The following is a 20,660-nucleotide window of genomic DNA, read 5'->3' on the forward strand; positions in this document are numbered from 1 at the left end:
AGGCGGATAGAATCATTAATATTTTTGAAGTTCACTACGTGATTCCAAAGCACAGCCAAGTCTGAGAACCAGTGTGCTAGCTACTGGCAGCAGCAGCAGTAGAAACACCTGGGAATTTGTTACAAATGGTGAATCAGGTCTTACTCCAGACCTCTGGAGCCAGCATCTGCATTTCAACAAGATCCCCAAAGGATTCACATTTGCATGAAAGAACAAAAAGTTCTGCATCTAGCCCAAGGACTAGAAATCCAGACCAAATAAACCAAGGACAGAGACTAGGCACTGCTACCCAATGCTGATTGGAAGTACTCTTAAGGTAATTCCCACATGCACACAGGTTCAAGACACCGGGCCTAGACATTCCAATTGAGGAGACAAGAGCAGCAGAAAAGTTTTCCCTTGGGGACCCAAATGGGAAAATGATGAATTATCAGCAGCTGTATCATTGGCCCTTAGGGAATAAGACTGCTACAGTTTCCATCTCCATATAAGGTAGACCCCATGCCCAAAAGACAAGACATGAGCAGACGAAGAAAAAAAAGACACATCTTTAAGCCTTCAGCTAAGCAGAACACCCAGAATAGTCAGTTTCTAGAAAAAAAAAAAAGCACTAAGAACACATAAGGAAATTCAATTACAACACAAAATAAAAATATTTTTGTCAACAAAAAAAAATTTTAATGCTAAATTTTAATAGATTAATTAGAGGTGATAATAGCCGTTGAAATATATGTCCTCGATTTTTTTCATCTTTTAAATAGTCTCTGTGCCCAACATGGGAGATCAAGAGTTGCATGTTCTACTGACTGAAACTGCCAAGGTGCCCCAAAATATGTATCCTTGAATATAAAGTATGTGTCTCACAAAGAGATAGCTATCATGAAGTCAGAGACTTGGATGATGTTGTGGGTTGAATTGTTTTCCTCCAGAAAGATGTTAAAGTCCCAACCCCATACCTGTGAATGTGGCCTTACTTAGAAATAGGGTTTTTATAGATGTAAGCAAGTTAAAATGAGGCCACACTGGATTAGGGTGGGCTGTAAATCCAGTGACTTGATGTCCTGGAAAGGAATTAGATATATGAAGACTCAGGGGAGGCCCAAAGAAGAAGGCCATGAGAATAAGGAGACAGATTGAAGGTAGGCTGCCACAAGCCCCAAAACATCAAAGATTGCTGGGAACCACCAGAAGCTAGAAGAGGCAAGAAACAGTTCTTCTCTAGAGACTGAAAACAGAGCATGGCCTTACTGGCACCTTGATTTTGGACTTCTAGTTTCCAGATCTGTTAGAGAATACATTTCCGTTATTTTAAGTCACTCTGTTTGGGGTAATTTCTTACAGCAGCCCTTGGAAACCAACACAGATGACAATTCCAGAAGATCTAACATATACATGGAAGAACAAAATAACAACTAACAGACAAAAATTTTATTTCTCTGAGTTTAAGAAATTTTTGAAGCTTCAAATCGAAAGGTATCACTGGATTCCAGTACTGATTATAAGAAACATGCAACTAGATAGACTACATATATAATATTTAATATATAATATTTAATATATTATATATATCCTGGATTATATATATATATATATATATATATATATATATATATATATCCTGGTAAGAAATTCTGTCTCCAAGGATAAACCCCCTACCCTCTTCAACAAAAAAAGGAAAATTTTCTAACAAAGAAAGAAAGAACGCACTGGACTTCTCATCTGCAAAACAAGAAGCCAGATTTTAGTGAACTGCTATCTACAGACTTTTATAATATGTAATATATAATATTTAATATATAATTAATATATTTATATATAATATTTTTTAAAATAAAATAAAATAGCACATGAATCCTACTGATACTTTGCACACATTCGTAAGGCCACCTATTTAGACATAATTTTTGGCTGAAATGGGTTCAAAGCTAATAACTAATTATTATATATCCACACCCTGCAATTATAAATTCATTATTCTTATTTGCCCATAATATATATATATATATTGCCCATAATATATATATATATTGCCCATAATATATATATATATATATATCTCCTGGTAAGAAATCCTGTCTCCAAGGATAAACCCCCCTACCCTCTTCCACAAAAAAATGAAAATTTTCTAACAAAGAAAGAAAGAAGGCATTGGACTTCTCATCTGCAAAACAAGAAGCCAGAATTTAGTGAACTGCTATCTACAGACTTTTAAAAGAAAAGACTGCAATGTAAGAATTTTATATCTATGTACAGTGTAAATTTCATCACCTGCATAAATGCAAAATGCAGAAATAAGTAAGCATATGTGACGTACCATATCTGAAGAAAATAATGAAGAGTGGATTATAACAGAACTACCAATGAGTCAGAATATGGACTTCAGAATAAAGATGAGAATGAGAGGGGAACCTCGGTGGCTCAGTTGATTAAGCACCTGTCTTCAGCTCAAGTCATGATCCCAGGGTCCTGGGATTGAGCCCTACATCAGGCTCCCTGCTTCTCCTCCTTCTGCTGCTTTGTCTGCTAATGCTCTCTCTCTCTCTTTGTCTCTTTCTGTCAAATAAAAAAAATCTTTTTTAAAAGATGAAAATGAGACTACAATGGTATACAATTGATCTTATAAATGTATAGTTAAATCTAAATGAATAATGAGAGAGCAGGAAATAGGTAAGTATAAAATAGGTTATGATTTAAAATAGCATGCGGGGGCACCTGGGTGGTTCAGATGGTTAAGCATCTGACTCTCTTGATCTCAACTCAGGTCTTGATGTCACGGTAATGAGTTCAAGCCCTGTGTTGGGCTCATTTCTTAAAAAAAAAAAAAATGAAATAAAATACCACATGAACCCTACTGGTACTTTGCACACATTCATAAAGCCACCTAATTAGACATAATTTTTGGCTGAAATGGATTCAAAGCTAATGATTAATTATTATATATCCCCACCCTGCAATTATAAATTCATTATTTTTATTTGCTCATATAATTGGAGTATCTTCAGATGTTTTGTTTGTTTCTTTCCATTCTCAGAGTTGTCAAGTAATTACTTTTTATTGCTTTTACATTGAAGAAAAACCCCTCCTGTAGTAGAAATTTTTAAATTGTTTCAAAATATTGTTCTACTCTTTCTAACACCATTTGTGACTGAGAAGCAACTATAAGTTTGTTCTCCCTTTTAGAAAAAGTCTTTCTGCCCCCTTTACGTATTTGTACAGTCCTTTTTAATTTTTAAAATACAATAAGTTCATCAGAAGAGATCTCAGTGTTGGTTGCTTTTCATTAATTTTGCCTGATACATGGAGAGCCCTGGAGGTAGACAGATTAAGATCTACCTTCAATTCAAGAAATCTCTTTTATATTTAATTTCTACTCTGTTTTTAATTCTTTCTCATTTCTTCTGCTCGATGCTATTCCCTACCCTAGGAACACAAATTATAGGCATATTGACTTAGAATTATCTTATTCTTCAATTTAATCTCTTTTATTATAACTTTTATAAAAATCTTATAGCTTTTCTTTGGGTGCTGTTCTATGTAATTTTCTCAACTAGTCCTAATGATCCCATTTTCTACAGTGATGATTTTTCTCTTTAGTACTTGGAATGGCTTTAATAGTATTATTACTTTTATTAAATCTATTTATGTAATTCCTTAAGAATATCTGTGGTTCATTATTTAATATAACATTCATGTTCATTTCAGACCCCATGTTATCCTTAATATTAGTCCAAAATATATAGCACCTAAAATTTGATTTTGTTTCCTTGAATAAGTCTTTAAAAATACACTCTTCAACTAAATTTTTCACACTGTTTTAGAATGTTATTCCATTGTTTATCATAGTGTAAGCGTTGTCAGTTCAGTATAATGGATTGAGAGGAGGAGGGTTTCTGTTGAGTCAACTTTCTTGACTTTTTCCTAACATCTTGAAAAATATACTCTTGGAAAGTAAGCTAGAAGACGATCCTGTAGGTTAATGGTGTCACCTCAAATCATTCAGTGGTTTAAAGAGTGTGGGAAAGAACTTAACACTCTAGGACGTTGTAGCCAAAGTATACTTTACTAGAAAGCGTTTTCTCAGCATCTGTTGAAATCCATTGCATGGAGGCCAACTCAAGCTAGATTTGGAGAAATATTTTCCCATTGTGGAGGGCACTTGGTTCTCTTCCACTTCTAATTCAGCTGGCCATATAGACAAGAACTTGTGTCAGAATGGGAGAGGGTTGGGGGGACCTCATCAGATTTCTATCTTCCTATCTTCTAGTTTCTTCTTGATTAATACTTTTACTCCTAATGATATAAAAATACAAAATGACTCTAAGTAGATATTCCCCTATCCTTCCAATGATTCATCCTTATTTCCAGACTTCTTTGATCTGAATTAGTGGATGTGGTAGCAGACAGGTTCTAAATTGAGTCGCCAATGGTCCCTACTTCCTGGTATTTTTGCCTCCGTGTAATTTTCTCCCCTGGACTGTGAGTAGAATCCATGACTTGCTTCTATAGACAACAGCAAAAATGAAGGGGTGTCATGCATGTGATTACGTTGTATTAGGTTGCAACCTCTCTCTTGTTAACAGACTCTTGCTGCCTTTGATGAAGTACATGGTCATCTGGAGATGCCCATATGGCAAAGAACTGACTGACAGTCAACAAAGAGCTGAAGCCCTCAGTCTGACAGTCTGCAAGGAACTGAATATTACAACAACCACTTGAGGTTGGAAGTGAGATCCTTCCCCACTTGAGCCCCAGGTAAGACCCCAGGACAAGACAAAACATTTATTTATATTTGTCTGGTAACAGCAGACTCAGGTGAGCCATGCTCAGATTCCCAGCCCACAGAATATACATTGTTCTAAATCACTACATTTGTGATAATTCATTTTTGCAACAATAGATAAATACTATAGTGGGTTTCCTTCTCAAATCAGAACATTGCTACCAGAAAGACATTTCAGAGAAAACCAAATAATTTTGACAGAGCCACTGTTATTTTGGAATATAATAGATCTATGTCAAGGGGGGAAAAACTCCAAAATGGATTTTCTCAATCCTTCTCATAGCCTATTCAAACCCTTCAATGCTTGTACCTTTCCAATTAGGAGATATTGGCAGAGTTTTCCAGAAATTTTTCCACCTGCTTTCCACAGTGAACTCATAAGCTATCTTTCAAACATCTAGTTCCCTAGAAGCAGAGACGTAGAAGGGGATTAGAAAGTGTTTTACTGTGTGTTCTCAGGAGGGAAATGAGGAAAGCAGGAGAGAGGAAAGGGAAGATAGCTAAGCAAGATATGGTTTCTCAGCTGGAGACTAAAACTTATTCCCTAAGGAACCCTTAGAACAAAAACTGCACCTCAGAATTCATTGCATCTTTAGGAAGGGGCCCAATTTTTTTTAAAAAAGATTTTTATTTATTTATTTGAGGGGGGGAGCAGAGCAAGAGAGAGAAAGAGAGAGAATGAGTTGAGGGAGGGGCAGAGAGAAAGAGGGAGAAGTAGCATCTTTGCTGAGCTGAGACACACACACACACACACCAATGGGGACTGGATCCTAGGACCCTGGGATCATGACCTGAACCCAATGCAGACACTTCAGTGAACCGAGCCACCCAGGTGCCCCAAGGAATGCAATCTTTTGTCCCCTGTTTTGATTAGTCATTGATCACTGGCTATCCTGTAAGGGTCTGGGGAGATTTGGATGGAGCAGAAGAGTCCTTAGCCATCAACGCTCACAGCAACTGGAGGAAAGTAGCACAGGCTAAGTCAAGGCAGAGAGCCAACAGCACCCACCAAAAAAAGAGGCAAATTGTGTTCTGCTTCTTGGCATCATCTTTGAAAGTGTTCTCAACTATGTAACCTATGACGAACAGTCTTAAAATGTTTGTAATTGGCAATATCTTTAGAGTCAGTATTACAGGCATTTTCTTCCCTATCTTTTTGGTCATTTTATTCTAATTAATATGTGAAAGTTTACAAATTTGCTTTTACCCCACTATCTTCCCCCAAAAGCTTCAAAGTTTATGAAAATGAGGTCAACCCATGTGGCTAGTTATTTACACATTCTGCATTGGTAATTTTCTGAATTAACCAAATCTGTAGTTTACATTAAGGACTTGTAGACCATTTTTTACCCCACCCCAAGCCCCAACATACAATCTGTCAAATAGAACTCATGAATTAGGGATTCAGGCTTCTGCTTCCAGATAAAAAATAACTACTGTCTCACACAGATTGTGTGTTTGCTGGCCCCATTCCCAACTGAGTCAGGGGCACAGTGTCTGAAAAACAATCCCGGCAGCTCGGGTTATCCTCCCACAGTGCCACTGGGGTGGCTGGCAAGGTTTTTCCCGTCACAGCTGGTATTATCCTGAGTTACTCAGCCAGAGGAAAATTGCTTCCTAATGGAACCCTAAGCCCTTCATTCAATTTTCCCTTAAGGTCTGAAGAGAGCAATCCCAAGAACTCATGCTAAGCAAGGCCTCTTCAAAAATTATGGTCTGTGTTCATTTGAGAATCAGAAATTTTCAATTATATAGCCTCCCAGGATACATTTTAAGGAAAAACAAAAGACAATTGTTTTTGCTCACTTGTTAAACGCTAACCATTTTGTTCCTAGCTCCATTACTTTTTTTTTTTTGCTTTATTCCTTTTATGCAAATAAGCAGCCCATTTTCAATCTTCTTAGAAATAAGAAACATAGTCTCTGTGTTTGGGAAATATGTAGTTACAGAGCTTGCTTTAAAAATTATCTTTGGGAGCAACTTGAAGTTTTCTGACACTTCGGAGTTTCATAAGTGCTTTCCAATCCATTGCTCCATTCGAGCTTCATCACAAGCTGCAAAGTAGACAGGTGTTATAACCCCCAATTTACAGACCAGCATTCAGAGATCACCTAACTTCCTCAACTCATATTGCTAAGAGAAAACAGAACTGAGACAAGAACCAGATTTTCTGACTTTAGTCAGATGCTGTTTTTCTTCTTCCATGCTGCCTTTTAACTGTCAGCAATAGGCATTCTCAATTTCTTTCTTGATCCTGGGGATACTTGCTTTATTATTATTTTTCACTCAGGGATTCCACAAACACACAACAAGACTTAGCTACGCCCCATTTAGTGTCATTCAATATTAGCATTCCCTTTATGTATTTCCACATTCTCTAATGAGGACCCTGACTTAATTGCCTAATCCAGACATGTTATTTTACCAGTGTGACTCCAAGATGTACTGGTGAGTCCCGAAACTGGCATATTATTATAGTTTATTTGAATTTTATTGTATCACCCTTATGCTTTATTTCTATCGCATTTCAAAGCAATCCTTAGCATGCGTAATATCACTTAAATAAGACATAGTGCTGCAAAATGAGAGTTCTCTAAATATCCCCTGTGCAACCACAGGAGGCCCTTTCCAAACCAAAAAGCTGTGAATCTTATCTGTGGTTCTGTTGTAAATTTTGATCTGGAGGCATGTTTAATAGCTTTTCAGTGACTATTGTAAAGGGAGTATTTACTCGAAATGATGTCTGCTTATATTATTTCTTTGCCAAATTGCTCCCAGCAACTAGAAAATCTGCTTGTACCTCTCCATCAGTATCCTCCCTGGAAAGGAGACATTTTCTGTTTGTATACAGCCTGAAGTATTTGATTTTTCTTGATGATCTTTAAAGTTCAGCCAAAAGGACAAACAGCACATCCAGTGATTCTCAATCTTTTCACCACGAAGGATACTTTCATTACTTGGCTCCTTGATTTGAAATATTTCACCTGCCAAACCTCACATTTACCAAGAAATTCTTTATTTTCTCATTTTTAGTAACATATATATAATGATAGCAAATCCACAGAGCACTTGATGTGTACTTGATGGCTTGCATAATTAACTTTGTTAACTTTTCTGACACTAGAGGAGAATATTTTATTTATTTAAGAGAGAGTGAGTAAGAAAGAGCACGAGTGGGAGTTGGAGCAGAGGGAGAAGGAGATGCAGACTCCCCACAGAGCAGGGAGCCCAGTGCCATCTCAATTCCAGGACTCCAGGATCATGACCTGAGTCAAAGGCAGACTCCCAACCAACTGAGCCACCCAGGCATCCTGGAGATGAGTACTATTATCTTCTTTTCACATGTGCAACACAGAAAAGTTAGGCAACTGGCAAGAGCTAGGAGCTGAGATCTGAGCACAGGCATTTTAGCTCCAGAATGAATGCTCTTAACCTCTGTACATGCTGTTTCCCATTTATAGTATCTAATTAGCAGAGATCAGAGAAAGCATGTGCCTCTTTTAATTTCAGAAAAATTGAACCAGGAGAAACATGATTCCCTCCAATGGGCAGACACCTCAGGTGGAAAAACCATTCTTCTTGGAGTCAGATTACTAAAATCCAAAGTCCTACTTCTCCCTTTGACAGCTTTATACCCATGAGAACATCTTTTAAATTGCCAGGTCTCTGATTTTTAGTGTGATAATAAGGATATGAAGATTTACCCTGCCCACCTCACTCATTAATTCAAAAAAAAATCCTTCATGACACAACCTACAAGGTGCCAGGCACTGTTGCTAGATCTTGGCATGGTGGCAGTTATGAATGGGGTGAAACTATTTCCCTGAAGGAATTCAGTGCCTAGAGTGGAGGTACAAGAAGATAACCACATAGACCCCATGTGACAGGTTGATGCCATTGGAGTTATTGAATACTGGGGGAGTGGAAAGGAAGAAATGTGTCCCCATTTCTCCAGAGTGGGCAGATGGAGAGGCAAGGTCAGGAAAACATCATGGAAAAGATGATTCCTGAAATGAATCTTAAAAGATCAAAAATATTTCACATAGCACATAATGATGGGGATTATGTGAAGAGCATGAAGATACAAAAAGAAAAGATAAGCACTGGGTGTTATTCTGTATGTTGGTAAATTGAACACCAATAAAAAATAAATGTATTAAAAAAAAGAAAAGATATGCTCTAATTTCAAGAACTTCTAAAAGTATAGAAGACGCAGCTCCTGGGCAGTTAGCAGGAAGGGAGATTAATCATATATAGAGCTGGAAATGTAGGGTATGAATAACAGGTAAAGCATTTTATAAATTCCAACGCATGATATAAGTAGACAATAGTACTGGGGATCATCATTACTGAGGATGTGAGTCTGTACTGATGGCTCAACATTTTCCTGAGTTGCAGGATACTAGAACATGCACAACTCTGGATCTCACAATGCAGGAACTCTTTAAAGAGCTCTGAAAAGTTTATTCCTGAGCAGAAGCACATGATCCAGAAGCACATGAGTTGTTGAAACCATGACCTTCTTATCTTTCCTCATCCAGAATTTCAAATGAAATACTGTAGTTCTTCTCAATTAGATGTTTTGCAGCTAGAGAAGCCAAACCTGTGCTTCTGACAGAAGCTTAGAGAAATCACGAAGGCCTAACGGATTCTAAACAAAGAACTCTGGCCATCTTGTTTTGGAGAGACATGAGAACCGGAGATAGAGAGCCTGGATTATTCAGATAATTGCTTCAATTTTGCATTTCGCTTTGCTTTTGTAAATGAGGAAGGAAATGATGAGCAGAATAATTTAACTTAGGTCTCCTGAAAATTCACTTATCCTCCCTTTACTCATTCATCCTTCATTTTACTTTTGGAGAATTTCAGTAAAAAATAGGAATATGCATTGTCTAGGGGAAATTACACTGGCATAATAAATTCATGAAATTTTCAATGGGGCACAGGTGGGAAGAAGACAGCTGTTGCCCATTTAGGCAAATGTGCATGTTTTTTAAGAGGAAATTATGTATAAATTGACCAAAATAACAGCTTTCCTGAATAATTGAGATAATTGACACAATTCTCCTTATTACTCTGTTGGTGTAAGCAAATTCTATGGACTTTAAAGATGCTATTATCCTTCTTTTACCTTCACTTTCTCAGGTGTACAAGGAAGATGTTGGTAACCATATCTGTACAAAGCTCACATGAATTTGCTCATTTCATTTGGAAGCAAATGAATAAAATCTTAAGGAAATAATAAATTCTTTTGTTACATGTGTATGCTACCTTATGTCAAATACCAAAGTCAAATCAATGTACACAGAGCAGAAATTACCTCCAAGGCACCAAATTAGGTTTTAGATAGCAAAAGAGAAGTCCTACATTATTACAACAGCTTCCAATTAAATTAGGGATCAATGTGTCACAAGTTTGCAAAATTAACTGATACCTCAACTTGAATTTGGAGAAATGTGCAATTTTTTAAACTAATTTGATGTTTATCTAAAGCTCCAATCTGTTAGTAAAAATGATACTGATATTAACTTTTATTCCTATCCAATTGAAACTTTAGTCTGAACCAATATTATAAATAACCTATTTAGGCAATGTTTAGTATTTTCTGAGTGGATATATTTAATTTCTCAGATAGTTTCCCCTTCCCGGTTTGTCTCCCCAGGATGAAATCTAATCTACAGGGAAGAAGTATGATATGACAAGGCTGGCAGGGGTGGCAAAACGGATCACTGACCTCATGCTTGTCCTTGGGTTGCACTGGCTCTCTTGTCTGACAGGGGCTCACCTTCTTGCATTTGCAGGCACTGCTATAACTCTTGATCTGAATGCTTTCAATTTGATGGGGCCTGCTATCTATCACTGAATGAGTCAGCCCCACAGTGCCTCCTTCCACCCAACCAGCCCTGAAGACCCATGCTGGCCTTCTCCAGGGCCTCCAATCTCTTGCCACACAGACCTATTGCCCCTCAGCTTCACATCAGTACCATTCAAGAATCTCACAGGTCTCCCCAGCCCCTACCCACACCTCACCAGCTTGCCTCCTGACAACACTGCTCTTTGCTCTATGTTACTCTCAATTATCTCAAACATTTCCCTGTGCATGAGCCTGGACATGAAAAGAGAAAATCAGGAGACCTCTCTTTCCTAACATTTATGTATTAAATATGCATTAAACATGGAAAGATTCTAAATAGGACCTAAAGTGTTTTCTGTTATGATCTGTTACCATAACAACAACGACAAAAATTTCCAGAAGTCAAACACAGAGCCCTAACTCTGTCCATTCCTCCCTTCTAAGAGCAAGAGGTTATTTGCCCACATTCATTTAATTCACTCAAATCATACGTGACAGACACTGGTCTAGGCCTGGCATCTCTGAGACAAAAAGTAGTCAGGCCATCAGAGTGCTACCTCTCTAACAGGGAACACAGAGAAATAGATGCAATCATAGGACACAGAAATCTGCTGTGATAGAAGAAGCACAGGGCACTGAAGAACCCAGAGCCAGACTGGGGAAGACTGGGAAGACTTTCTGGTGAACCAGTGCTTGAGCTGAATCCTGAAAAAGAAACAGGAATTGTCTAGAAAAATAGCAGCAAAAGCATTTCTCTCTTACATGAGAGAAAGCAGCACCGCAGAAGGATAGGGAGGTGTAAGAAAATGTGGCTCATTAGCAAAACTGCCAAGTTGCTTGGTGTGGCTACCCAGCACATAATGTTCATTCATCTTTCCTGTCCTCTCTGGAGAGGCTTTGATTTTTGACTTGATTTCCCACAGCTATGAACAAAGGCTTAAATGCAAAGTAGAAATGAACAGGGTCATATGAAATGAAAAACTTGTAGATGGATACCTTTTGGAGATGAAAGCAAAAACATTTTACATTATTCCTTAAAAGCATGTGATTTTGCTTCTAGAGATTTCAGGCTGGAACAACTGGGTGGCTCAGTGGTTGAGCACCTGCCTTAGGCCCAGGGCATGATCCCAGAGTCCCTGGATCGAGTCCCACATCGGGCTTCCTGCACGGAGCCTGCTTCTTCCCTTTGCCTATGCCTCTCTCTCTCTCTCTCTCTCTCTCTCTCTCTCTCTCTCTCTCTGTGTGTGTGTGTGTGTGTGTGTCTCATGAATAAATAAATAAAATCTTAAAAAAAAAAGATTTCAGGCTGCCTCTTGGTTTCAAACAGCAGAATAACTGGAATAACTGGCTACTATTATTAGATTGGTTTTTTTTTCTTTTTCTTTTTGCCTTTCTAAAAGAATTTCTTTTAATATTCTCCACCAATTACAGAGCAGTGGGAAGGTATATCACACAGGAATATTCCATAATGTACAAATACCATAGTAATAAAGCAGTCTACCCAAAGACTGCATTGTTTAAACTATAGAATAATTAGAAAAGAATAGCACTGAATATTTTTGTCTTTTTCCTACCTTTAAGTAAATGAGGATTCTTTAAACTGTGTACATCCCACATTTATTTAGGCCACATAGAAATAAATAAAGACAATGACGCCAGCATAGAGGAGTACTTCCAGTACAACATAATAGGTTGAGAGGATGATAAATCCGTAAAGGTTGAGTGTATGCCTAAAGTAAAATACCTAGGAAAGTATGCTAATTGGAATGATTTTCTTTATAACGAATGAAGTTTACTTCTAAACTTAGAACTACAAATATTTATGCAGCTCACCAGAACTACCAAGATTGTCTATCTGTTCAATCTGGTTAAGAGAAAATATTTAGAGGAAAGGTGAACATATCCACCTAAAAGTATGTTCAATGTCATTTTAGTCAAGGGAATTTCACCTGCTAGAATGGCATATAAAAAAGCTTAATTTGGAATCTTGGATCTTTCCCTGCCTGCTAAAAAAAATAATAATATTTATCCCCAGAAGAATGTATCAGCATTTCTACATTTTATTTATTATTTTTAAGATTTTATTTATTTATTCATAAGAGATACAGAGAGAAAGAGGCAGAGGGAGAAGCAGGCTCCACGCAGGGAGCCCGATGCAGGACTTGATCCTCTGTCTCCAGGATCACACCCCAGGCCGATGGCGGCACTAAACCGCTGGGCTACCTGGGGCTGCATTGCATTTCTACATTTTAGAGAAAAGAACTCTATGCTTTCCTTTCAAGCCAGTAGATTTATCAAGTACTACTCATTGTTCTTACCTTGTCATTAGCTGTGGTTTCTTTCAAGGCTAAAGTTCTTGAAACATGCCTTTGAGGGCCTCCTGGGTGGCTCATTCCATTAAGGATCTGACTTGGGCTCAGATCATGATCCCAAGGTCCTGAGATCAAGTCCAGCTCTGAGAGGAATCTGCTTCTCCCTCTCCTTCTGCCCCTCCCCCCATTTGTACTCTCTCTGTCTCTTTTAAATAAATTAAATAAATAAATAATAAGTTCTTTACAAAAAGAAAAAAGACATCCTTTCCAACAGAATTAGCTTGGGATCTAGAGAGGAGAGAGGACATGGAAATCAAGCTGAAAGCGTATTTATGGAGTCAGAGAGCTCTTTACTAAATTCACATGATTGTTTCAACACCCTTACTCCAAAAGTCCCAATGTAGAATTCATTTAGTGTTTCTGAAGGATTGCTGGGGCTAGTGTCAAGAGATCAGTTTACAGAAAGAACGTTAAAGTCACCCTCATAAGGCTTTCTCCTCACAACAGAATTGCAATGATACACAGGTTGGATCCAGGAGTAACAGGCCAGTGATAGAAACTGCACAAAGAGGGGAGAGGATTCTAGGCCCAGAGCAGTGCCTGTCACTGAGATTATTTTCTGACCCAACCTTGGTGGTTCAAAACATGAGTTTGGGGGGATCCCTGGGTAGCTCAGTGGTTTAGCGCCTGCCTTTGGCCCAGTCTGGCACTCCCTAAATATCTGTTGTGGAACATTCCGGATGCTTTAGGGAAGCTGATTTACAACGGTTAGTTCAGTGGGCACTGGAGTTAGCATCCCTTGATCATTAAAATATTTGTGATGTAACTTTATAGACACAAAGTCATGGGTGATATTTGTTTTGTAGGCAGAGCAATTTAGTGAAGGTCACTCTATGAAAGAGGCTTTTCCCTTTGGGATGGGGATGAGACGAGTAGAGAGGGGGAAGTGTGGGTGTGATTTCTGCAGTGCCAAATCCAGTGAGTCTGGGCACTGGTTCTGTCTCTACGTGTGGAAGGATGCTGCTGTGCTCTCCTGCTTCCCTTCACCTTTGCTCATCAGACAAGGAATGGCTGTGGGCAGCCTCAGGGTCCTCCATAATTGAGCTGTCCTTTATGCGATTCTCCAACACCAAAACATGGGGTATTTTTAGGGATATAACAGAACATTTGGGATGACTGGAGTTATCATCACATTTTTCCTTTCAGTGTCATTCCTTACTAGGATATATAGGAAATTTTTGCTTTGTAACTGGACAGCCCAAAGTTTCCTTTGAACCATAAACTTGCTCACACCAGTCTGGGATTAGGATCTGATAATCCTGCATCAAGCAGTCTTGGCATAACGTGCCTGTCTAAATGCAAATATACTACCTGGGAGAGGTAACATATTAATCCATCACCAGCCACTAATACTACAACACAAATTAGTTTATCAGTCAGCCACTGACTAGACCCTGCCTCAGGAAATGGGACATAGGGCAGATTTGTTACTTTTTCCCCATCTTAGATTATGATTTATTATGTTAACAAAAATTGCAGCAGCAGTAAAAAAGTCTAAAATAAGAACAAAATTCCCCTCCATGTTCCTACTGTAATAACATATTAATTGTTTTATCTGGGTTCCCTTCAGCTCCTATTCAAAGTCAAAATCAGCTGTAACTCAAATGTTTCACTTTTTTTTTTTGTAGAGTAATAACTAACATTTATTAAGTGCTTACTGTGTGCCAGGCACTGAACCAAAAACACTTATACAAATTAAATCATGTCATCTAAACAACATCTCATGAAGTAGATCCTTTTTTATCTTCATTTACACATGAGGAGACAGAGGCCCAGAGAAGGTAAAGAACTTGCCAAAGCCAGTAAATAATTCAAATTCAAGCATTTGGCTCCAACATCCATGCTTTTAACTCCAGAACCAAGCATCCCATTTACCAGTAAGGAAACAGGCATCCTGAGTTAATGAACTTGCCTATAGTTCCTTAAATATGTGGCAAAGCCAGAATTTGCATTGGCTTCCTGGTCCTGAGCCCACCCCCTTACCTGCACTGTACAGATGATTGACACTTTATCCTAGTTGATACAGCCTTTGAAGGAGGTTGACAGCATTATGCCTATTTTACAATGTGGGGGTTCAAGACGACTGATTGATTTGCCCAAGTGCAGATCATAAATGATAAATACAGGTCATAAATACAGATTTTCTGACTTTAAGATCAGTACTTGTTTGTTTACATTCCTTTTTATCTACCATTACTGACGTTCAGTTTTTTCAACATAGTTTAAACAAAACACCTGATCTGTATATTCCTACTTTACTCATATAATGTAATTCAAGAATACTTGCCCTTGTTACTAGGTAGTTTTTATAATTTTCATCGTATTGGCATCCCGATAGTACCCTGGGGTTATGAATTATAACATACTTAAATACCTTGGTTGAATTTTTGTGGTTTTTAAAAATATTTTTCTGCTGCTATAAATAAATGTCACAGTGAAGCCATCTGTGCAATATCATTTTTTTCTTTTAAACTCTTTTTTCAGGAATGGCAATGTATGGCATCTCTCATTTTGTTTGATTTTACAACAATGACTCAGTCTCGTATAAAAAAACAGAGCGTCATCTCCTTGCAGGCAGCAGTAGTGTAGTGACAAAAACTTTCCCAACAGCCACTGTAATGTGAGCTGCCTGGAGAGATTTGGATTTTTCTACCCTGTGGCTGTTTCAGAGGCATTCAGCCAATCAAACTGTGCCACCCATTTGGTGGCAGGATGACCATTAGCCAGAACATGGCCTTCTCCTTTTTGGTGCCAGCTTTTTTGTGGCTGCTTTGTGCAAGGACTCAAGCCTGAATTTCAGGAATGATTGTCAAGATTGGGCTTTGAATTGATGCTGCCTCTGGAAAGAGGAACATACTCCTTGGAATTGCCCAACCCCCCCAGAACCTGCCCCAACCCTGCCTGCCCCGTTGGGCTAAAGAGCACAGATGCCCGGTAATTAGTTGTGCATCTCTCTTAGTATTGTCACCAAGACAAAGTAAATTCTTATAAGTCTTGCCTTATAAATTCCTATAAGTCTTGCCTTATAAATTCCTTGGGAACAGAAACTTTATCTTGGTTGCATCTCATTGTGATCTCTTTACCAGCTAATTCACAAATGTTAATTGTCTTCATATGTTTGTCAGGGGGGTGTGCTGTATGCTTTATAGTTAGTTAACTCAAACAGCCCCACTTTCCCTAAAGTGAAAGATTGATAATCATGAGGAGACTTTATATGCTTTGGATTGCATTACAGAGGTAATCTATTTATGCTAATTATCATGTCTCATTCCATAATATTTTCACTGAGATTAATTTTTTTAAATATTTTATTTATTTATTCATGAGAGACAGAGAGAGAGAGAGAGAGAGAGAGGCAGAGACATAGGTACAGGGAGACATGAGGGACTCAATCCCAGAACCCTGGGATCACAACCTGAGCCAAAGGCAGATGCTCAATGACTGAGCCACCCAGGCACCCCATGAATTTGATTTTAAAAATGAAAATAACCCTGAAAAAGTGATAGGTAGCATATTCTGCACAGAATTGATAAAGAATTATTTTTCTTAATCTAATCTCACTACACAAATGTATTTGAGAAAATATGTATTTTGCAAAGGTTTTTTTTTTTTATAAATTCTTCTCGGGGTTATATTTCTCTGGAAGCATTCTGACTTAGAAAAAATAAGGTCATCATAATGTCTTATTCCAAAATAAATTATTAAGTTAAACAAAATTTGGAGTTAAAGTGTTGATGCCAAGATAGAGGTAAATATTCATCCATCTCAGCCACAGCCAAAAGCTTTCATTCTTTGATGCAAAATATGAGCTGAGTTCTTGAGAAAACCTATGTCTTAGGGCTATTTATGTCATTGCCACTTTGAACATTTTCAATATTTAATTATGAACTTTAAATTTGTTTATCTCACAACTGTATTCTGTGTAGCAACTGAACATGAATTGTAACCAGCTGGGAAGTAAAAAATAGAAATATACGGTGATAACCTCTAAATATAAAAATATCAATACATCAGTGTTGACAGTCAATAACAAGTGAGTTAGAAGCTATTAAATATTACTATTAGATAATTTCTCAAGTTCTATAATTTTCATAATCTATAGAGCAAAATTGATATTTGTGTCATCACCTAAATTTCAAATTCTATTTTATAGAAAATAGAAAAGAGTGGGATCAATTGTAGAAATAATTAAATCACCTCTGATATTTGCCTCCAGAATAAAATCCCTGGAAATTTTCTGTTCTTTTCTAACTCTACAGTATATTAGGTTCCCAATGATAAGCCCATGGGGCATCAGAATACCTATTTAATGATAAAATATAATGGTTTTCAAACTGTTAAGAGAAAGTGTAGGGTTCTGTGGAAGTGTATTACCAACTGCTGCAATAGTAGAGGCCAAAGACTCAAGGATCCCAGTTCTTCCATGACTTTCTAGCCAAGTGGTGCTGTGTTTGTCTTGTTTGTTTGTTTGTTGTTGTTTGTCTCTTTTATAGATTGTCTTTCCATCTGAAAGTTCTTTCTTAGGATTTCACAGGGGATAAGGAGTTCCACTGATAAAGCTATTGAATTAATTCAATGACAATTTCATAGTCAAAATAAAGAATATGTTAAGTCAGTCATTTATCTTTTTTAACATCTTTTAGCATTCTAGACAAGACAGTTTTAATTTAGTCTTAACTGGTTACTTAAATCAATCCACAAAATAAGAGAGGGATTAATAGAGACCAAAGGGAATATTTTTGTATCTTAAAGTGATTAATATACTAAAGAACAGAGATAAAATTGAAGAGGACTAGCAAAGTAAATCAGGTGGTAGAGAAAGAGAAAAGAATGTAAAAGTCAGAAGTCTAGGCCTAACTCAAGCTGTTCAGGATAGAGTGTCAGAAAGAGACTACAGACTACACTGTAGGAATAACAAGTAGAAGCCGTGTTTCAAAGACCTGTATGTATTACACATGAGTTTGAAATAGCTAGCAGCTTGGTTCTCAAAAGATCTCTGAGTGTCATGTGCAATTACTTAGGTGAGTGGGTCAGAATCTCGTTATGAGACTGGCAAATGGGAAAACCCCAGCCAGTATTTTCTCTAGCAATGAGTGAGATATGACAATCAGGGAAGAGTGAAACATACCAAATGAGTGATGTCAGTCACAGGACAACGTGACCCAGAATTTCAGTATTCTGACCAGGCGTCAGATGATGTGGCACATCAGTATGTGAATAAGGAGTCCCAAATGTATGCAGAAGGGAAAGGAGACAATGGTGAATACACAGATAAAAATAATGTGAGACAACAAGCAACAACAATCATATCTGATAACATATTTTTGAGTGACCAAACCAAAGACAACGCATAGACAGAGTACGTAATTCTTCTTTGGCCATTGTTTGGTACAGTCTCATTTTCAAATCAGGTATAGTCATTACAGTTGCCAAAGACAAGAATTAAAATATTCTTCTATATATAAATAAAAAAGAGCTAAAAGTCCAAAGGGAGAAAAATGTAAGAATATGCTTTCACTTTAAGCTCTGATTTAGATAAAGTAGGAAATGTTATTTTTCTTAACATTGACTTTGGCTCATCACAGCCAAGATTTTTCACAGTTCTTCTAAACTGAGATTATAAACTAAAAAAGAAGAAAAGAGGCTTACCTGGGAAACAAGACTCAAAGGAGTGTGGACTGTAATAAAGCATTATGCTTCCCCAGGAACCAAGTACTTCTCTGTCTGGTAGAAACTCTAATTTACTCTTTTACCACATTTTTCCCCCAACAAGTATTTACTAAGGCTTTGCAATGTGCCAAGCTATACTAGGTCCAGGAAAATATGATGAATGGCTTTATTGTCTCCATTAGAGAAGAAGAAAGTAATACAGTTGGAAACCTTTCAACCCCCACTCCTATCCCACCTTCTAGTTTTTTTACAGTTCTTTCTAATATTTTTCACCAGTATTTATCACATGCTTTTTTGGTATAGTTATTTTTGCATGTGTTATTCCATGGTCTAAATCACAGACACCTTAAATGTATAAACCACATCACCTTCTACACAGCAGGTATTCAATATATGCGTGGTGAATTCAATGTTTAAAAACAATAAAGGGGGGCAGCCCTGGTGGCACAGCGGTTTAGCGCCGCCTGCAACCTGGGGTGTGATCCTGGAGACCTGGGATCAAGTCCCACATCAGGCTCCCTGCATGGAGCCTGCTTCTCCCTCTGCCTGTGTCTCTGCATCTCTCTCTTTCTCTGTGTCTCTCATGAATAAATAAATAAAATCTTAAAAAAAATAAAAATAAATAAAAACAATAAAGGTAGATATCACTTAAATTTTCACAAAATATACCTTCAATAGTGAATGTAGGATGAACTGTCATTTACTTGCTATTATACTAGGACACGCTTAGTGTTACACAGTGCTTTTCCTCAAAGAGCTATCATGCTATTTCATTTATTTTCATGAGCAGCTTCAAAGTGAGTAGAGACAGATATTATTACCTCTATTCCTTTTTTTTTTTTTTTTTGAGGCAGGGAGCAGCAGAGGGAGAGAGAGAATCTCAAGCAGGCTCCACACCCAGCGCAGAGCCAGATGTGGGGCTTGATCTCACAAACTCATAATTTTGACCTGAGCCGAAATCAAGAGTCAGTCACTTAACTGACTGAGCCACCCAGATGCTCCCCTTAACTCTACTTTAGATATGGAAGAGATCAGTAGCTGAAATCATACTAAATATTTATTTTATAGGAGAGAAATCCAGGTCAAGAATGCAGTTTTCATACCTCTTACTTCAGTATGTTTTTTTTTTTTCATAAGTTTCCACTCTGTAATTATTAGCCAGTGTGCTTGGCCAGCCTCTCTCTCCATGCAGAGAAAACCTCATATAGGGAGAGAAAACTACACATTACTGTTCACACACCAGATATTCTTACCAAATATCTTTTCATACAATCAGATCTGTACATCTGTGAAGATCACTTGAGAGTTGCTTAATGCTATGTTCAGACATGACTTGCTTATACTGCATACGGATGTGCCAGATGGTGAAAAATAAAAACATCACCTTTTCATCTGTTTATACAATACATATTTTAGAATATTTAAAATATTTATTATGTGCTAGGCACTGGGCAAAACTTCATGGAGTTTACAATGCAGTGGGAAGATAAAAATAATAAGCAAGCAAATCCTTAGTGGGTTTAATTTAATAAAAACTATTAAATACAAAATGCAGGGACACCTGGGCAGCTTAGTTGGTTAAGCATCTGCCTTCAGCCCAGGTCATGATCCTGGGGTCCTGGAATCAAACTCCATGTAGGGCTCTCTGTTTAACAGGGAGTCTGCCTCTTGCTCTCCCTCTGCCTGATGCTTCCCCCACTTGTTCTCTCTCTCTCTCTCTCTCTCTCTCTCTCTCTCTCTCTCTCTCTCATAAATAAATAAAATATTTTTTAAAAAAATACTTTTAAAAAATACAAAATGCAGTGAAAGATTCAAATGTAGTACTATGATAGAAAATAAAGTGGGAAAAAAATAAGGTGGAGAAGAAAGCTATTTAGAAAGTGTAATTAATCCTCATATCACCCTCAGGAAGTGATAATTAAGCCGAGAAGGAGTCAGCCATGCGAAATTCCAGAGAAAGAGCATTTCATAAGGAAAGAATAGA

Source organism: Nyctereutes procyonoides, unplaced genomic scaffold, assembly GCF_905146905.1.
Source record: "Nyctereutes procyonoides isolate TBG_1078 unplaced genomic scaffold, NYPRO_anot_genome, whole genome shotgun sequence".
Taxonomy (NCBI): Eukaryota; Metazoa; Chordata; class Mammalia; order Carnivora; family Canidae; genus Nyctereutes; species Nyctereutes procyonoides.